Source organism: Leptopilina heterotoma, unplaced genomic scaffold (assembly GCF_015476425.1).
Source record: "Leptopilina heterotoma isolate Lh14 unplaced genomic scaffold, ASM1547642v1 Lhet_24, whole genome shotgun sequence".
In the NCBI taxonomy this organism is placed as follows: domain Eukaryota; kingdom Metazoa; phylum Arthropoda; class Insecta; order Hymenoptera; family Figitidae; genus Leptopilina; species Leptopilina heterotoma.
Genome location: NW_025110956.1, coordinates 3,243,118 through 3,263,053, shown reverse-complemented (window position 1 = coordinate 3,263,053; position 19,936 = coordinate 3,243,118).

The following is a 19,936-nucleotide window of genomic DNA, read 5'->3' as shown; positions in this document are numbered from 1 at the left end:
AAGACGTTCGTCTGTCTTTTTTGCTTCATTATGCTTTTCTCTGACCTCCTAAATGAGCGATTTTAGACTTTTCAGTCCCTTCTTAATAGTGAAATTGACTTTTTTTCTGCATCTCACAGGTCTTTAGCATCTTGCAGACCTCCTCTGAAATGATATCAGATGATAAATGATACTGCCTCCTCTTCTCGCCGTTTAATGCATTTGTCCTTGTCCTCGTTGCAGCTTGCAATGTCAAGCTCAGATGCGTTGCTGAAAACAAATTCAGCTGGCTTGACTGGTTACACTGCTCGTACTTCCTTGTATATCCACTCTGTCCAAGACAATTCTCAGTACCACCAAAGCATTGTTTGCCCTTCTGCATCCATGGGGCACTGGCCACCTCGTCAGGAGATTAACGTTCGGAACCAGTGAGGGATTCAGCCGAAGCATTACCCAGCCGATACTCGTTTTTTAGAATGGCTCATTTTGTCATGCTACTTTGGTTGTCCCGTATCGAAAGACAATCGGGCCTAAACAGGGTACTACCATCTGGTCAAGATGGACCCTGAACCACCTTCGTTAGTTACATAGACGTGATAGCGTTGCCGAAGCATTGATGCGACGTCTTATACGTTTGGACGTGGAGGTCGATGTATCTCTCCAAGATAGCGGGAAGTTTTCGCAAGGGGAAGGCATCATGGTATCTCTTCTCAGAGTTTACCCTCAACCACTTCACTGGTTGAATATTTTTGTAATGTGCTTTTAATATCGCCTGAATATTTTGGTGGAGGTAATCTACTAAATTTTTGAGGTTAAAAACAAAAGAATATCGAGAATTCCGTCAGCTGGTAGAAAAACATAAGATTTTGATCTTCCATCTCGGTTTCTGAAATCAAACAGTGGTTTTAAGCATGGTACCTTCCAGAAATTTAATTTTAATTAACTTACCTATTTTTCTCTATATTTTATCACAGGAAGTAAAATTATTAATGATTGGGTTATATACATACATCGACAAGATATTTACATTTTACTTTAATTATTAAGTAAAACATTATATATGCATGATATGTGTAATAAATAATTTTTTAAGTTTATTTGTTTTTGAATATAAATATTTAAAGGATCAAAATATTTATTTTTTATATTTTAATCCATTTAAACTAATATATTCATTTATGTATGTTAAAGCAAACTTTTAGGCTTCGCAATGTCTACCATAGAAACTTACTCGAGAAAATGTGGTCACTACTTTACATTTAGTTTCAGTTTATACATATTGATACATTTATTAGCTGAATAAGACATAAGCTGTCTATGACTGTGATGCATTAAACTTTTCATAATTAAGTCATTTACCTCAAACTTTATTATTATTTCACTGAAAACGTCCAGCTAAAACATTTATTTTCAGTGCGGATGTTTAAGTGATTGTCTTCTTTCATTATAATTATTTGACTACAAAAATGGAAACAAGCTATCTGGTGGCATAAACACGAAGCTACAATAATATAAAAGTATTAAAAGTGAACAAAAAGCTACATGAACTAAGCTCGAAAGAAATAAATATAATGAAAGAAAAATATATAATTGCAGTTGACAGAAAAAAGTATAAATCTCATTCCCTATTAAGTTATTTTTATTATAAAATGAGCTGTCCAAGTTGTCAGTTCGCTGTCTTGTGAAATTTATGTCAATTCAATTAACATAAATCTTCATTTAGTAAGACAATATATAAAAACATGATGAAGCAAACATTTAAAAAATCTCAATTATTGACCAACAAACAAGTTCTATATTTTTATAGTAATTTTATATTGCTACGATTTCAGACATTTAAAAAATATCATTAGAAGATGAAACCTGATACAAAACGATGAACATTTTTAAATATTCTTACATTTAAATTTTACAATTTTCCAAAAGGTTTATGTGGAATTGACATAAAATCAAACTCATGTTATGACGTGCTGTAGAAAGCGAACATTTGGACGAACTAATAGATCAGTGATCAAGTTATGTGCGCCATGTAAATAACATTTAAGCTGCATAAAAAATTAAATTCTTTAAATATTGTAACGCATACTCTATTTTACTTACAGTACAAATCCCTCTGTGCTTTGAACAGCTTCTTCGATTTGTATTAAGTAAACGTGCAGAAAAGGGGGTTAACTGTAGTAACTAAGAAGTCGCTATACCAACTAACTTGTTTAAGAAATATATGACCTGCCAGTGCCAACATTGTAAGCTGATATATTAATATATAAAACACAGTCGGTAATCAAACTTCATTTGTAAATATAATATACTTTAATTAATATTACCAATAAACATAATTTAGTAAAGTATACTGTTATTCTGATATTAGTATTAATAATCATTTTTAGATTCATTGCTATGCATAGCTAACTTAAGTTAGCACTGGTTAACGATTTTTTATTTTACGCAATTGAAAAAAACACTAAGGGTTATTTGTCATAAACACTCACCAAAAGATTTCAAGATTTTGCAAAACCATATTGAAAGTATGAAGAAAACTTACGTTACTATATTAGTATATTAACATTGTGCGTAAGTTTTTAAAGAAACAAATCAAGTTTTCGATGCTCAAATTTTTAAACTAACAATTTTCGATATTTAATGAATTGAATTACTATACATATATATTAAAGATATTCGAACTAAATGTCAAAGTCGTTTCTTAAAAGCATAGATGGCTATTTTGTTACACTTAAAGCTTGATCAGTGAAAATGATAAGTATAGTCCCATCCCCTCTCTCACAGTACATGAGTAATGCAGGATATCTCAGATATGTCTGTCAACTCTTGATATTTTTGAGATATCCCTTGAATATTCATTTGAGGGATATAAAATCTTCTTAATCACAAATAAAGTGAATATACTTGCACCACTTATATACTCACCGATTAAGCTTTCCTACAAACAACATAAAATATTGTACCAATTTTTCCATGACTTGATTTAAAATGTTGAATAGAAATTTTTAACAAATATTGAACGTAATATTGGAATATTGTTACAATATTTTGTGCCCTTTAGACTGTTTGTATTGTTTTCTTTTTTGAAATAAACTGTAGTGAGTGATGTATAAATAAATTTTAATATTTTAAAGAATTGCCTTTATTTATTTTACAGCTTACCTCAAACTCATTAATTTACGTCTGTACAAAAATTACTGCTTTCAGAGAAATGTGGATCTTCCAATGTCCCAAGATCGTTTTAATGACTTTTATACCTATACTCAAGTTTATGAATTCCTGTATAAAAAGAACTTATCATTGTAAGGTAATTTTAAAGTTCTGAGTTACTAAGTCGTTTTTAAACAGTAAGATAAAGCAGCGAAATTAATGGTAAAAAAAATTGTGTGCATACAGGTAATTTTGGAAGTCCAAGATTTTGTCCTAAGCCGAATTCGATACATAAATTTTCTTTACATGTTGATAATATTAATTTTTTCAATTTCATACATATATATTCAACAACTTTTTGTTATGTTCCAGTTACTGACTTGTAATAATCTAAAAAAAAATTTTATGTTCCAGTTACTGACTTGTAATAATCTAAAAAAAATTTATACAAGCTTCTTATGGTTAAAACATTATCAATAAAATAATTCAATCTGGTATTATCATCTGACGTTGAATGGGTTAAAGTTTTACAATGCTGCTGAATTTATAATTGCAAATCATATGTTTTGTAAAATGAGTTATCTTTCCTCTATATTGTCTTTTAAACACAAATTATTTTTTAATTTTTATTTTACAGTTCTAAATCTGTTTTCTATTATACCAAGGGCAGCTAATAAAAACTTTTGGTAAACAGCAAGTTCCTTATTAGCTTCAAATTGTCTCGGAAAATAATAATTCCACTTAACGATGTTTCTGAAATTATTATTATTATTGTTATTAGTAATCGATTTTTTTCTTGACAAATGAGCTCAATGAATCATTATGGAACGTATATTCCCCAAGTTCCCAAAATTGAGCTGAAGAACGTAACATTAAAACATTAACGAAAACAAAAACGTGATTATTAGTGTCTATTAAAATTTGTTTCAATTTTAATTATTACTATTCGAAAGAGCTTCAAAAAATGAGTCAAAAATGGTTGGAACTGTTTCATTATAGGTGGCGGAAAAAGGTGATAAATAACATTGAATTTGTCAATTGAATGAATTTCAAAGTTCAACGATCGTATTTTCAGTGTTATTTGTTACCCCTTTTCAACGCATATAATGAAACAGATCTAACTGTTTCTGACACATCTTTTGATGTGTTGAAATAAAATGTGTGTTTATTGTAAAAATACAATTTTTTATAAAACAAGTTAAAATTTTTAGGAAAACTTCATTAAACTATAGGTAGGAGAGACTGGGGCGAAAGGTTAAATTTTGCATAAATTATTTTTTTTAGACAATATAATACGCTTAGATGCAAATATTTATATATCAATATTGTAGGGCAACTTGTCCTCTACAACTTTCAATAAAAAAAGTCTCTGATATTTTCGCATAAAATACATGTTTTGTCCTTTTTGAAAATTTTGTTTTTTTGTCTGGGGCTATATGTTAATAAATTCTATTTTCAGCCTACTAAAACTATTTTCTGATAGGTGTTAAGTAGTAGATAAGTTAAAGTATACGTAAACAAGTAATTTAGTTAATAAAAGATCTGTCTTTATTTAACAAAAGATTTAGAACAGTTATAAAGTTAATAAACTGAAATTTCAAAAAAAAATTTGGTTTATTTCACGTAAGCGGTCTTATTTTTTGACAGAGTACTTGCCTAATGTCAAATAAATAATTTTTAAACAAATAAACCCAAAAAACTAAAAATTTTAAAAATATTTTTAACAACATGTAAAAATACATTTAACTTTTCGCCCGCAGGTGCATTTTTGGCTTTGACAACAAATATAGAAAATCTGACTAAAGATATTTAGCAAATACATTTAGAAGGCCCCAGTCTCCCCTAATGAAAAATTTTTTCTATAATAAAATTTTTTGACACAGAATATTAATAAAAAATTTTATTTTTATAATTTGAACTAGTGCATTAGACTTGGCAAGGTTTTTTCTTAAGGTAAGTAAAGCTTCAGATTTTTAAATTAATTCAGAATGGTGGATCCGAAATGACGGAAGACAAAATTAAAAATTAACCGAGTTGGTTTAAAACTTGTGACCCGAGGGTTTCGGTGGTCTCTGATTACAAATCCGACATTTGTTTTTAAAAATTAAAAATGGCGGATTCTACATGATAATTATTAAAAGATGGATATTATCTTAGTTGTACAGTTGTGCTTAGGAATGCCTTCTCTCAGGGATATTTTTTATACAATCGAGTTTTTAGGGCCTCTGATTACGAATCTGACGTCAGATTTTAAAAATTCAAAATGGCGGATCCAGTATGGCAGTAGAATTTTTAAAAGTAAATCAGATTTAAAAACCCTAAATGCCCCTAGATTAAAAAAACCCTGTCTCATCAAAATCGAATTATTTAAAAAAATTTATGTCTGATATATTGAATCCGCCATTTAAAGTTCTAAAATCTGATATCAACGACTCAGAAAAAGCCTAGATACCAAGTTTTCTTAAAATTAAATTTTAAAAAATGTATGCCCACCATATTAGATCCCTCATTTTGGATTTTTTAAATCTGATATTTACTCTATCAAAAACAATTTTAATTTTTTCGATTATTCGACTCTTTCGTTTCAAATAATTTTCTCGTACTTTTATTTCGTTAGAAAGGAGTGTTCGAGCGTAGTTGTTGCTATTGCACACTGCGGCTCAATTATAATTTTCAAAATTTGAATTAATCCCGTGCATTCATCCAAGAACATGATCGAGCGTTCTGTATAATATTTCGCGAACCGAATGAGATTTTTTAAAAGTTTTTTGTCTTAAATTTAAGATGAGATTGAATTGATAAGATAGATATCAATTCTATATAAATTTTTTTTGTAATTTTTCAAGAATATTCAAGGGGTAAAAAAATAGCCAATGAGAATAAAAGAAATCTTTCAAACTTGTCGAGTGCTAAAAGCTTTGTGTAACCCGTGTGGAAAAATTTTAGGGCGCTGACCAAGCGCTTAATAGACTGTCTAACGTCTTTCTAGACCCAGGGCAGACGGTCTTGTCGAGCGGCTGTTCAGAATTGAAACGAAACTTCCACGCTATCGTCTAGAATAGACCAGCGTTTCTGGTCTGATCAGCAGTGCTAGTAAATTCTAATCTACGTCTATTCAAAATTTCTCATTATATGTTATGACAACTATTCTTAGAATAATAAAACTTAATTATATTTGAAATAATTTTAATGACTTTTTTTTATATAAAAAGTATTAAAAAATATTTTAACTTTCTGTATTTTTCACTTCAACTTTCTTTAAGCGTAAGGCTTTGTGTCCCTCCCAATCTTTGGCATTGGAGATAGTAGTCTTTTTGTAAAATAAAATTTACTGCAAATCAAAACAGCCGGATGAAACTATCAGTCGTACTCAGCACCAATCTTTAGGCGTCAACCACTAATTAATGAAATTAATAAATAAAAACTTACTAAATTTGCTATTTAGTGGATATTGATTCTCAAATAACAATACTCGATGGTTTTTTAAATCATTAAGTATTACAAAATTTGAAGGAGAGGCATATTGGTAGATGACGCCTAAACATTGATGCTGAGTACGACTGCTAGCTTCAGCCGACTAATCAAAACACATAGATACACATCAAAATCTATTTTTTTCAGTGCACATTTAAAATTAAATTATACAGAAAACAACAACAACATAGCACATTATTATTCACGTAAAACAGAAACCACAACAAATACTATAATTCACAAACAAAATGCATCACACACTGACTGATCTAACGACGCCAAACGACGCGACGCCATTAGGCGCCATGTTACTTAGCAGCTGGGCATTCATCGACGCATGCGCATATAACATCCTAGACCAAATCTAGACGGTCTTAATAACACCGTACTAGACGGACATATTTGACTTAGATTTTTTCTAATAAGCCAATCTGTTAAGTCACTGATTCGGGACTTGATGGACCGTCTAGAATTAGACGGACTTGATGATTGCTAATCGGGAAATCATTGGACTCTAGACTGCCACAATATTTTTCCACACGGGAATTTATTAAAATTTTCATCTATATATCATTAAACGCAGAATTTGATAAGCTTTAGAATATACTATATGTTTTATAATTCTCTGACATTTCTTTTACTAATAAATGGAGATTCAAAGGCAGGTATGTTTTTGAAACGTTCGTGTGCATGCTGTACCGACAAATTCAGACGGTAGTGTACATTAATAAAACGAGTTTAAAAAAATGTATATTTATCAAATTTAAAATACTGTATTTGTAGAAATGTGAAAATATTTTTTAAAAATTTTTATTTTACAGGCATGTTAAGAGTCTAATATAATTGAGATTGTTGACCCTCATTTAATCAATCAGATGTTTAAAAGACTAAATAAAGAGAAAATTTTCATAAAAAAAGATTCTATGAAATCTGCAGTATTCTGAACTCGACAAGCGTACTATTGCCATCTGCTTTGCCTCTCACGCCTTTAGCTACAGTGTTAGTTAGACCGACAGTAAGCTGATAATTGAGCTTCTGAATAATTCCAGCTATTTAATCCTGAATTAATAAATTCGCCTGTTTTTGAACTTGTGAGTTTTAATTCAATTTCTAGAATGAAATACTTTTAATTATTTATTTATCTTTGTTTCCTCAAATATTTGAAATGTGACTAACTTTTATTGTATATTTTGATAGTCAAATCATTGGAATTTTTTATGTTTATTATTACAAATCATTATGTTATTAAAATATTTTTTATTTTTTGAAAATTGTGTTTTACTAGAAATTGAATATTTTCGACTGAAGGATGACATGGCTTAAGTATAAAAGTACTTAGCCTGAGATCCCAGCGAAGCATAAGGAGTCCTCACTGTTCAGACCAGCCATGTCAGTGTCTCAATTGTCTTTCAGTTTATTGAGTTAGCGATACTAGCAAATCTGTAGTCAAAATTTTGAGAGAGAAAACTAGTATTATCTACTAATACTCAACTATTTAAAATAATTAATATTTATTATAATATGATAAGATAATAATAAAACAAAATTAATTGAAAAAAAAAATTTGGTGAAAGAAAATAATTATATGATAAGAAAATATTATATATTATATAATATGAATATATAATAATGTAATTTAAATAAAAGTTCATTTATTCAGTACGTTAAGAGATAATGATTTAAAATTTAGAACTGTATTTCAAAAAAATAAAATAAAAAATGTTCAGTTCAATAAAAACTTCTTTACATGAATAATCTACTAACACTTTCAGATAAAAAAAGTGGTTCATTGTGAAAAATTATTTTTAAAAAATATAAGTGAATTAAAATAGCAAAGAAATAATTAGAAAAAAATATTATTTCAAAAAATTAGATCGAATTTTGTAATAACATAAAATAAATCATAATAATTATAATATCGAACCAATTCATAATAATGAAAAGAATTTTATCGATTAAAGACAATTAAATCCTAAATTATAGTTTAAATAAAAAAATTAGTAGCTGCAACGAATTGATAAATAAAAAAGGACAGAAATATTTCTGAAAGTGCTTGATCTTTTTTCTGCAAAATAATATCGGACGGTGAAATGTGTTTGCTTTTGTCCAACCGTAACTATTTGATCAATAAATTTCTATAATAAATATTATAATATAAAAACATGTATTTGATTGTAAACTATATGAAATTGTATTTGTTGGACTTTTAGTAACAATATTTGAAAAATAAATCTATATTATGAACTGCAGAGTTAATTAATTTGACGATTGCATGTGACAAAAATTCTACAACATTCGTGTATACCTACATTAATTGGAGACGAAAAGAAATGTGATTTGGCACGCGAGTTTATTGAAAAACGATACATCTACGATCAAGAGCTCGTTACCGTATTACAGCCAGGCTATCAATGGTACGAATCGCCTGCAAGCAAATATCTATGAAACTGCTCGACTCACTGAAATTGAATGTCTACTAAAGATAGTTACTTTCAATCACGCTCCAGTCTCTATTGCAAAGCGATGAAAGATATTTTTTAATAAGTAGTTTATATATACGCATATAAATTTTTACTAAATCCAATACGGAATATATATTTTTAACAAATTTCATGCTTTGAGAGATGATTTTTTAAATTATCTGACCCTAAATGCATACGGAAATCTTCAAGATATTTCAATATATTAGATATTCTAATTATATTACTAAATTTTTTATTAACCCGTTGCCTGTTTCCGACCCACGGGTGGGTCGTGAAAAAGTATGGCCATAACTGTTTCCGACCCACCCGTGGGTCGAGTTCACTATCACTAAAATAAATATAATTTGTATATAAATTGATAGATATTTTTCTTCATATCAATATTATAAGAAATTATAAGGGTCATTAATGATATTTTAGAAAATAATTGAATAATTAGTTATAATTTAAATATATTATACTATTTGAAAAAGTATCAGATTCCGCTGGGCAGTTTGGGACAATCATGTTGTATTTTCCTCAAACAGTTAAGGGGTTAAACTTGTTTAATTTTCAAATTGTTAAAGCGAAAATACACATGTAATTTAAAACATTTCTACGTTTTAAAAACAGTGGAGACAATTTTCATTTTTGTAATTGAAAGTAAATATAATTAAATTATTTATTAACAGTTGTGCTGAATTCTTATTATTTACATTAATATTTAATAAAATATTTAATTAAGAAAATAAAAAATTAATTTTTAAATATTTATATTAAATAAATATTATTATTATTTCCTCTTTTTAGGGTTCCGTACCCGGTAGGAACCCTATTAAAACGGTTACGAAAAATGACCATGTACCCCCCCCCTAGCTCTCACAGTTTTTCTTCTAGAGAGCTAAAAATTGGTACACGATGTATTTTCACGCGTAGATTGCACGAAAAATATAGCGACCGTGATTGGAGTTGATCTTCATAGAGAAAATCGCGAAAAAAATCAAATTTTGGCCGTTTTTTGCAAAAAAAGACATGTACCCCCCCCCTACCGCTCACAGTTTTTTACCTAGAAAGATGAAAATTGGTATGCATATGTATTTTCAAAAATGGATTACAGGAAAAATATAGCGGAAGTGATTAGAATTTATTTTCATGGTGTTTTTATCGAAAAACTAAAATCTCTTTTTGCAAGCTCGAAAATTCTTTAACCCTTGCTGGTTCTCTCAATTCTTAATCTATTGGACTGGCGTTATACATTTTTATTTATTTTTTCGTGTAGATCGATTTTTTCGTTTTAAAAAAAAATGTGTACCCCCCCCCTTGGTTTTCACAATTCTTGGCCTATTGGACTGCAGTTTTGCTTATTTTATGTATTTTCGTGTGTAGATTTCAGGAAAAATATAGCGAACCTGATTGGATTTGATCTTCATATTTTTTCAGCGAAAAACTCAGTTTTTAAAAATTTCGTCAAAAAAGCGTTTATTTCACTCTAATGCTCACAGTTTTTTTACCTAAAGAGCTGAAAATTGGTACACTTTTGTATTTTCACGTGTAGATTAAAGGAAAAAAATAGTGGAAATGATTAGAATTGATCTTCATTGCGTTTTGAGCGAAAACCTAAATTTTTTTTTCAATTTTTGATAATAATTATACCTATGCTAGTTCTCTCAATTCTTAGTCTAGTGGACTGGCGTTATACATTTTTATTTATTTTTTCGTGTAGATTTCAACAAACTTACAGAAAAAATTATTGGAGTTCATCTTCATATTTTTTTTGCGAAAAACTAAAATTTTTTTTCGTTTTAGAAAAAAAAGTGTGTACCCCCCCCCCCCCCTTGGTTTTCACAATTCTTGGCCTATTGGACTATAGTTTTGCTTATTTTATGAATTTTCATGTGTCGATTTCAGGAAAAATAGACCGAGCATAAATTGGATTTTATCTTCATATTTTCTTAGCGAAAAACTCAAAGTTTTTAAAAATTTCATAAAAAATGCGTGTTTTTCACCCTAGCGCCCACAGAAAAAATACAGCGAAAAATATTGGAGTTGATCTTTATATTTTTTTAGCAAAAAAGTAGAAGTTTTAAACGTGGGTACGGAACCCTCGGTTTTAGTACGAGTTCTACTCGCACTTGTCCGGTTTTTTTTGGTTTGTAGTTGTCGTGATCAACCTTTTTTTGCATTTTTGAAGTTATATATCTGATGATTTCAATACGTTGATTCGTTGCTCCATTTTTTCTCGAGTATTTTGCGTTGTTTTTTAATTATCTTTCATCAACGTTTTTATTATTTTTGGTTTTCCATTAAGATAGATACGGTTTTGTGGTATTTTTTTAAATTTAATTAAATTATTATTCCTGTTGTATAATATGAAACATTTCATTGACGTTTATTTCTTTTTGTATTTCGAATGTTTGTTCGAAACAATAATGGAGTTTAAAAGACGATATGTGATCAAAAATTTCGTGGTTCAGATTAAAATTTTCTAATTGCCTCCTCATAGAGGAAGGATTGTATTAGCAAAATTTTCGATTGTGATTTTTTGACATATTTATAGACTTTTTTCATTATACCTAATCTTTTAGTACTTTATGCACGAATGGGCATTGCCCGTATAAATGTTATAAATAAATAAAAAAAATTTTGATGTAATTTTATCTCAGAAGTCCAAAAAACGGATTTTATAAAAAAATGTCCCGATGTGTATGTGTAAATGTTTTTCTTTAGTTTTGTAAAGTTTTTCCAGATGCATCTTTTGAGGCTTCATTGAATATTTTTCGTTTATATTAGCCAGAGATATTAAAGTTTTAAGAATCTAGATTTTTCGAAAATAACACTTTTTTGAAAATTTTGTTGAAAAATATAAAAGTAACTTTAAAAGTATCATTACCAACTTGTAGAGCATTAAAAAAGGCTTCGATTGACCTATTTTTGAACCTGATTCGGGCAGAAATTATGAAATTATTGGTATTTGAAAAATCAAAAATTGTGGAAAATATCATTTTTTCAACATTCTTGTTTATTAACTTATGTGTAATTATTAAACTATTATAACCATCTTATAGAATATATAAAAACATATTTTTTGGACCAAGATTTAATGATTTTTAACTCTTTTATAAAAATTAATTCTTATATTTCAATTATTATTATTTCATTGAGGAAGAAAAGTGTTCATGAAATGAACACCAAAATTATAAAAATGTACAACTTGGCAGCGGTTTTTGGTCTTGTATTGTCAAATGTTATGTTATTGTTATACTTTTATAGTGTCATAAACTTTATAAATCTCGATGTCAATTCCTCAATTAGTGTGTCGATGTGGTCATTTTCGATTCTTTTACATTTCGTTTTTAAAAATTCTATTTGAGCGGCAGTGAAATTCGATTTATTTGTCTGTGGCAGTTGATTTACTTCTTATATAACAAGTATTAAATGTACAGTTTTGTTTCAAGAATATTTTACATCTTATTGTATCTCGATCATTTGTTTTTTTTTTAATTTTATTTTTGCAATATTGCATTATGTTCATTCTGTCGTTGCTTGTTTCGTTTATGAATGTCGTGTAATTTTTGTATATATATATTGTTATAATTTCTATAATTTTGCCTTGCTTATCTTTCTTTTTTTTTAATAATCGTAGTTTCACTCATTTTGCACTTTTTTCTTTCTTTTCTTTTATTTTCAATACTATTTTCACTTTCAATAATATTACTGAATATTTTCATTTAAATTTTGAAGCAAATATATTTATTTTAGAACTCACATAATTAAAATTCAAATTAAATTTACAAATTTATGTAGTATGTTTTCAAATAGTTAGGGAAATTTATAGTAAATTTTTTTAAATTTAGTAAATTCTACTTAAATACAAATAATTTTTTTACAGTTTGATTAAAAATTATTCTAGGTCTCTTTTTTTCTTGTTTTTTCTAATTAATAATAAAGTGACAGTTTTCGAAAAACCTATACTTTAAACTCACATTAAACTTTAACACATATAGGGTTGTCACGTGGGGAGAGAGAGATATACTGTTTTCAGTTTAACGGTGAAAAACGTCTTTTCAGACAAAAATTGAAGAACATGTACTTCTTGTTTACCTTTTTGCTGAACTACAAAAATGTTAAATTTTTTCCATTCATATTTGTTTCATGCTATTGTCTATAAAAACTAAATTTTAATATTTATTTCTGTAATCAATAATAGAAAAAATATTTTTACAGTAATTATTCAATCATACACGGAAAAAAAAGTACGTGAATCCTTCCTTGACAGTGATTGACTTTTGGATAGGACACAAAATACAAGGCTGTTGCATATACTTTCTTATATTTTCTAATAAAAAGTATATGCAACAGCCTTGTATTTTGTGTCCTATCCAAAAGTCAAGCACTGTCAAGGAAGGATTCACGTACTTTTTTTTCCGTGTAGAATAAGGACTTTAATTTTGAACAATGTTAAAAAATTTTTAGCTAATTAACGAAAATTCTGTTCTTATTCTATACAGAGTTGTGAACATTTTCAAACCTTTTTAATTTTATTAGGATTTTTCATTTTTATAATAACCTGATCGAATTATAGTTACTTTAACAATGCATCAATCTACTTATATGCAATTTTTTTTAACTTATATTTTTTTGGACATATGTCAAATACACCCGAAAAACTTTTTTCAGCTAGTCAACAAAATATGGATTAAACAGTGAAATAAATCTACGTGTTTTTAGAATTTCAAAAAGGTCATGGCTTTTGAAAAATCGACTTTGTTACAATTCACCTCGGTCTTCCCTATAATTGATATATAAATTTAAATTTTTTAAATAAAAAAAATGATGTGACCTCTATAAGAAGGCACTGCGTGCATGAAATGAATACAAAAGTGTTACACACCCTCAATGTATGTGAAGAGAGTACAAACTGGCAGCGAAATTTAAATATGTTTATTTCAGTCAAATTTCAAGCTGCTATTTCACGGGCTACATTGTGACGTGACTTATTTGAAAAATACAATTAATAGGAATAGCGTGAGTTAAGAGTTACATAATTGCAAATGCGGTGCGCAGTTGTGGATATTATATAATTTGTCTATTGTCATTTTACAGCCGCAACTGATGCCGCTGAATATGGGAAGGGTAGAAGGAATTATAAAAACGGAACTGATGGGAGAAAGAAGCGAGAAAATCAAGAAGAACCGAAAACGACTATAGGATATGAATGAAAGAGGATGAGAGATAAGAATATAGTCACGTATTGACGCATGTCTCCCTTAGCTTCAACTACCGCCTGCTTCGTATAACAGGTATGGAGCATATAAATGTAATCCAGAACCCAGACGTGACGTACATAGTTGCCTAGTTCTACATATACTTCTCTTTTCTTAAGACTGTCTTCCTGCTTTATTTTCAGGACATAAAAGTATCGGCGAAAAAAGTTTTTAAGCGAATTTCTTTTTCTTACTAATATTTTTTACATTTCTCTTACATATAAACCTTTTATGCATTTCATTTCATTTCAATAGTAATATTAAAATTATATTTCCTTTACACTTTCAAAATTTATAGTGTGATTTTAATAAAAATTTCGTTTTCTCTTAACAGTAAATCGCAACTTTCTGTCAATCTATTGCTGTACAATATTCAAACAAGGTTTATTATCAACATTAACAATTTTAGTTCTACGAGTACGAATATCGCATGCACAATTGGAAATGTTTCAATTTCTTCCCTCCCAGAAAGAAGGACTTTTTTATTTAAAATGTTTTTAAAAAGTGTTAGATAAATTCTCTTTTTGAGATACGAATCCTGATAAAATTTCAAATTTTACATCCCGTATTCCATATTCCACATTTCGGATTACATATTCTGTATTCCACTTTTCGGATTCCACATTCCGAATTCCACTTTTGAGATTCCAAATTCCGGATCCTACATTCTAAATTTCACTTCCCGTTTTCCACATTTCGAAATCAAAATTCTACATACCAAAAGATTCCAAATTCTATATCCCGCGTTCCACATTCGATATTCCGTATTCCACTCTTCGGATTCTACATTCCAAAAACCACTTTCCGGATTGCACATTTCGGATTACGGTGCGATCCGGAATTTAATCTGCCATATGGGGAATATGAAATGAGGGATGTGGAACACAAAATATGGAATAGGGTGTATGGAATACGAAATGTTGCATTCGAAATGTGCAATCAATTGACACCCTGAACTCTATGCTTACGATAAAAGTGTATTTTGCATTAGAATTAATTAATTGCTTTCATTATTTTCGCTCTCTGCTCTTTTCACAAGGGGATTCGAAATATAAGTTTGCCTTTATATATGGATAGCAAATTTTTAGCTATGGCATCTAATAATAATTAACTCACAACAAATCGTAAGGTGTTAAAATAACACCATAATGGATTAAAATAATTTGCAACAATTTAATCTCTCTAGGATTAAATTAACGCCAGAAAGGATTTAAATAATCCATTTTGGTGTTACTTTTTACTATAAATGTAATTTTACTCTAAATCAAACACCAAGTCAACAATTTGTCGAAATTCGACGAATTTTAGCTTCACTACGGACAATAGTTAGTTAATAACTAACTTACTAACAAACTTGCTAACTAACGAGCTAACTAACTAACTTTCTAAATTACTAAATAAGTAGCTTACTAACTTTTTAACTAACTAACTAACTTACTAAACAAACTTACTAACTAACTAACTAACTAATTTTCTAACATACTAACTACGTAGCTTACTAACTTTTCAACTAACTAACTTACTAACTAACAAGCTAACTAACTAATTTTCTAACTAACTAACAAACTTAATTACTAATTAACTTTCTAATTAACTTACAAACTCAATAACTAATTAACTTACTAACTAAGTAGCTTACTAACTTACAAACTATTAACTTACTAACCAACTGAATAACTAACTAACTTAGTAAGGTAGTAAGTAACTAATTGTAAGTTAGTTAGTAAAATAGTTTGTAACTAAGTCAATTAGTTAGTTAGTAAGTAAGTTAGTTAGTAACTGAGTTAAGTAAGTAACTTAGTTAATAAGTTAGTTAGTAACTAAGTTAAATAAGTAAGTTAGCTAATTAGTTAGTTAGTTACTAAGATAGTTAGTAAGTTAGTTAGTAAGTTGGTCAGTTTGTAAACTACTTTAATTAGTTAGTTGTTAGTAATCGTTGACTTGGTTTTGATTTGAAGTAAAATTTCAGTCATAGTAAAAAATAACACAAAAATGGATTATTTTAATGCTTTTTGGTGTTAATTTAATCTGCAACGCTTTTTAATACCTCACAATTTACTGTGGCTCTCAAAGCAAACACTGGCTCATTATTGGCAAAGTAGGTCCTGCCACAGTAACTTTGGACATTACTCGACAATCATTACTGGACCAATGATGAACCGTTCTTCAGTCTTGGGATTTCGTACTTGGAATAATTGCTTCCCCTATATAAGAGCACTTAAATTAACAAAAGTAGCTAAACAATTTATTTAGCTGAAATAGATAAATTTTTTTCACCGTGCAGAAATGACTAAAATAAAAATAGTAAAATATAGGTAATATTATTCACAAACAAAAACTAATATTATTTTTTTAAAGTATAAAACTTATCATAAATAAAAACTTCAAATAATAAATAGTAGCAAGTTTCTTTATTAACCACCATGTGATTCCTACAAAACAGATTGTCTAGATCTTTTATGTACAATGTGCTGCCTTGTATGTTATGCGTGTTGTATTATGACTTACGTGTTGCCGTCAGTACATAAATTTAGGACTTGAAGAATTTTATTATTTCTAACAAAAATGAAGTTTTTCAATCAACCTTAGTGTACTTTCTTCAAAACGAATAAAGCTTTAAACTGTACATGGGCTATTCCACGTGAAATTTACCTATGAATTCTCTTCTTGTAATATGTAACAATAAAAATAGAATTTTTGCAATAACCTTAATACATTTTTTACAATATGAGTTTTAAAAAGTGTTTTCTACCAATTATACAACAGAAAGTCCCCTTAAAAAATTTTTTTTAACATTAACCCCTTAAGTGTGAGGGTACGTCTATTGACGTATATTATAAAGTGGGCTTCCAGTGTGAGGTACGTCTATAGACGTACATACAAAAAATTGATAAAAGGCAGAAAAAACAAGTAAATTTACATCACACATACATTATTTATGGTATTTTCGATGCTGAATCTAAATTTGAAGTCAAATTTTGAAAATTCCAAAACAAAAATCCAATATGGCTGCTCGAAAGTAGACTATTTTAAAGGATACTTTTTATTACATTAAATCTCAGGCAGCATACATTATCTTATCAAAATAATATCTCACACAATTATATCAAAATGTTTTCGTGGTCGCCTGATTATACGAATATGAATTTCGATGACGGAAGTATTTTTTTGATTTCATTGGATTCAATTGAAACTTGTTACTCGGGGGTTTTCAGGGTCGCTGATAACGAATCTGAAGTCTATTTTTAAAAATTCAAAATGGCGGATCCATTATGGCGGGCTTATTTTTTTTAATTTATTGGATTCTCTTGAAACTCTTTACTCGGGGGTTTTTGAGGTCGCTAATTGCGAATACGAAGTTAGATTTTCAAAATTCAAAATGACGGATCCAATATGGCCGACATATTTTTTTTAATTTGTCGGATTCGCTTGAAACTCGTTACTCGCGGGTTTGCGGGGTCGCTGATTACGAATATGAAGTTAGATTTTAGAAAAAAAATTTGCTTGATACCTGTTACGTGTTAAAAATGTTTCAAAAATAAGGTTATTATTCCTTACAATTATGGTATTTTGTGATACTAGCAAACTGAGGAGGATGAATTACATTTATAATATTTTAATTATTTTTACACTATATTTAATCTCATATTTGCAATTTTTATTACTTTAAATTTGTAATAAGCGACCCCGAAAACCCTCAAGAAACAAATTTAAGTAGAATTTAATTAATTTCTAAGAATTTTTAAAAAATTGTCTGCTTTATTGAATGCACCATTTTAAATATCGAAAATCTAACATCATATTTGTAATCAGCGATCTCGACAACCCCCGAGTAACGATTTTAAAGCGAATTCAACAAATTAAAAAAAATATGACCGCCATATTGAATCCGACATTTTGAATTTTTAAAAATGGACTTTAGATTCGTTATCAGTGACCCTGAAAACCTCCAAGTAACAAGTTTCAAGCGAATCCAATGAATTCAAAAAAATACGTCCGCTATTTTGGATCCGCCATTTTCAATTTCGAAAATCTGACTTCAGATTCATCATCAGAGACCCCGAAACCATAAGTGTACCCAATCTCACAAATTTTGGTCATCAAAAAATTTCTTAACATTTTGAATCTACTTTATAGATATTTCTCCTCACAGCGAAGAAGTTGAGAGAAACAAGAGGGTTATGCAGCTAACTTTTCACTGTTTGTTGTCTTGCTTCGTCATTTCTGCAATAATTAAATGTTGATTTCACAGAAAAGTGACTGTAATATCTTAGCTTTTTTTAAAAAAAAAATACATTCCGATAAATTCCTTCTACTTTTTATAAATATTGTTTGTCTGGCATATTGCAGAGCAATCCAATACACCCTGGGACAAGGCTCGTTGGATAACCACCCGGGGTTTAATAAATAATGAGTTAAAATCATTATTTATAAGTTCAAATCTTTTTATAATTATATATTGTGAAGTAATTAATTTTATTTTATTGCGCCATTGGAAACGAGAAAAAAATGTTGAAACTTCAAAAAAGTGAAAAGGTTATTTTGGAACGTTCACAAATGATGTCACGTTTTTGAGGGCAGGGGGGGGGTCTCTACTAAACGTGATACAGTGTATTTTTCTCACGTAATAGTCCGTAAAATTGTAAGACAGGGGGTTGAAAATCTCAAAAAGTGCGTGACATCATTTGTGAACGGTCCCTTTAAAAAAAGTCCAAGAATTCTTGCAACTTTTCTCTCGTAATGCGTCTGTAAACATTTTGGGTCAAACCATTATTATATTTCGAATAAAGTCGTTGCATCCTAATTTTTAAAAAAATTGATACTTTTAGAAATGAATCTGTATGATCTCTGAAGAACGAAATAAAAAGAATTATATTAAAATATTTATTACTTTTCTAAAAATATGAGTGTAAAGTGGAGAAGGTGCGAAAAAATGTCACCTTTTTATCAATTAGAAAATATTTAAAAAAGTACCTATTGAAAAATTCTTAAAAGTGCAAAAAGATTTATTGATTCATGTTTAAAATTAGTTGATTAATTATTCTTTAATAAAAAAACTAGTAAGAATATAAAAATAATAGATGAAATATGTTTTTAATTTCGATCCGACAAATAACCTAATTTTGACGTTTTTATCAATTAATTACGAGAAGGTGGAATTATTGAATTAAATAAAAACTCACCGAATATAGAGTATTTTTGATGAACTTTCAGGATTTATCACTTTTTTAATTTTTCCTTTAAATTTACAAGAAACATTGAGTTGAAAGTACGCGATTGCGGAATTGTTGCTTACTTTACAACTTAATGACTCCGTTAAAAAAAAAATAAAAAAATTTGGCACTTTCACAACTTCTAAATTAAAACGAAATCTATACACACAAAAATTTTCGTTTTGGTCCCGGGAATAATTTATAAAATATAAAGGTTTAAAAATTGCACACTTTTTCAGGTTAAAGCTGTTTATTTTCTGGAAATTGAAGTTGGCTTTTAATTTAAACACTATGATCGGAACGTGATTAACAACAAGAACGCAACTTTAATTTCTAGAAAATAAACAGCTTTAACCTGAAAAAGTGTGGAATTTTTAAACCTTTATATTTTTTA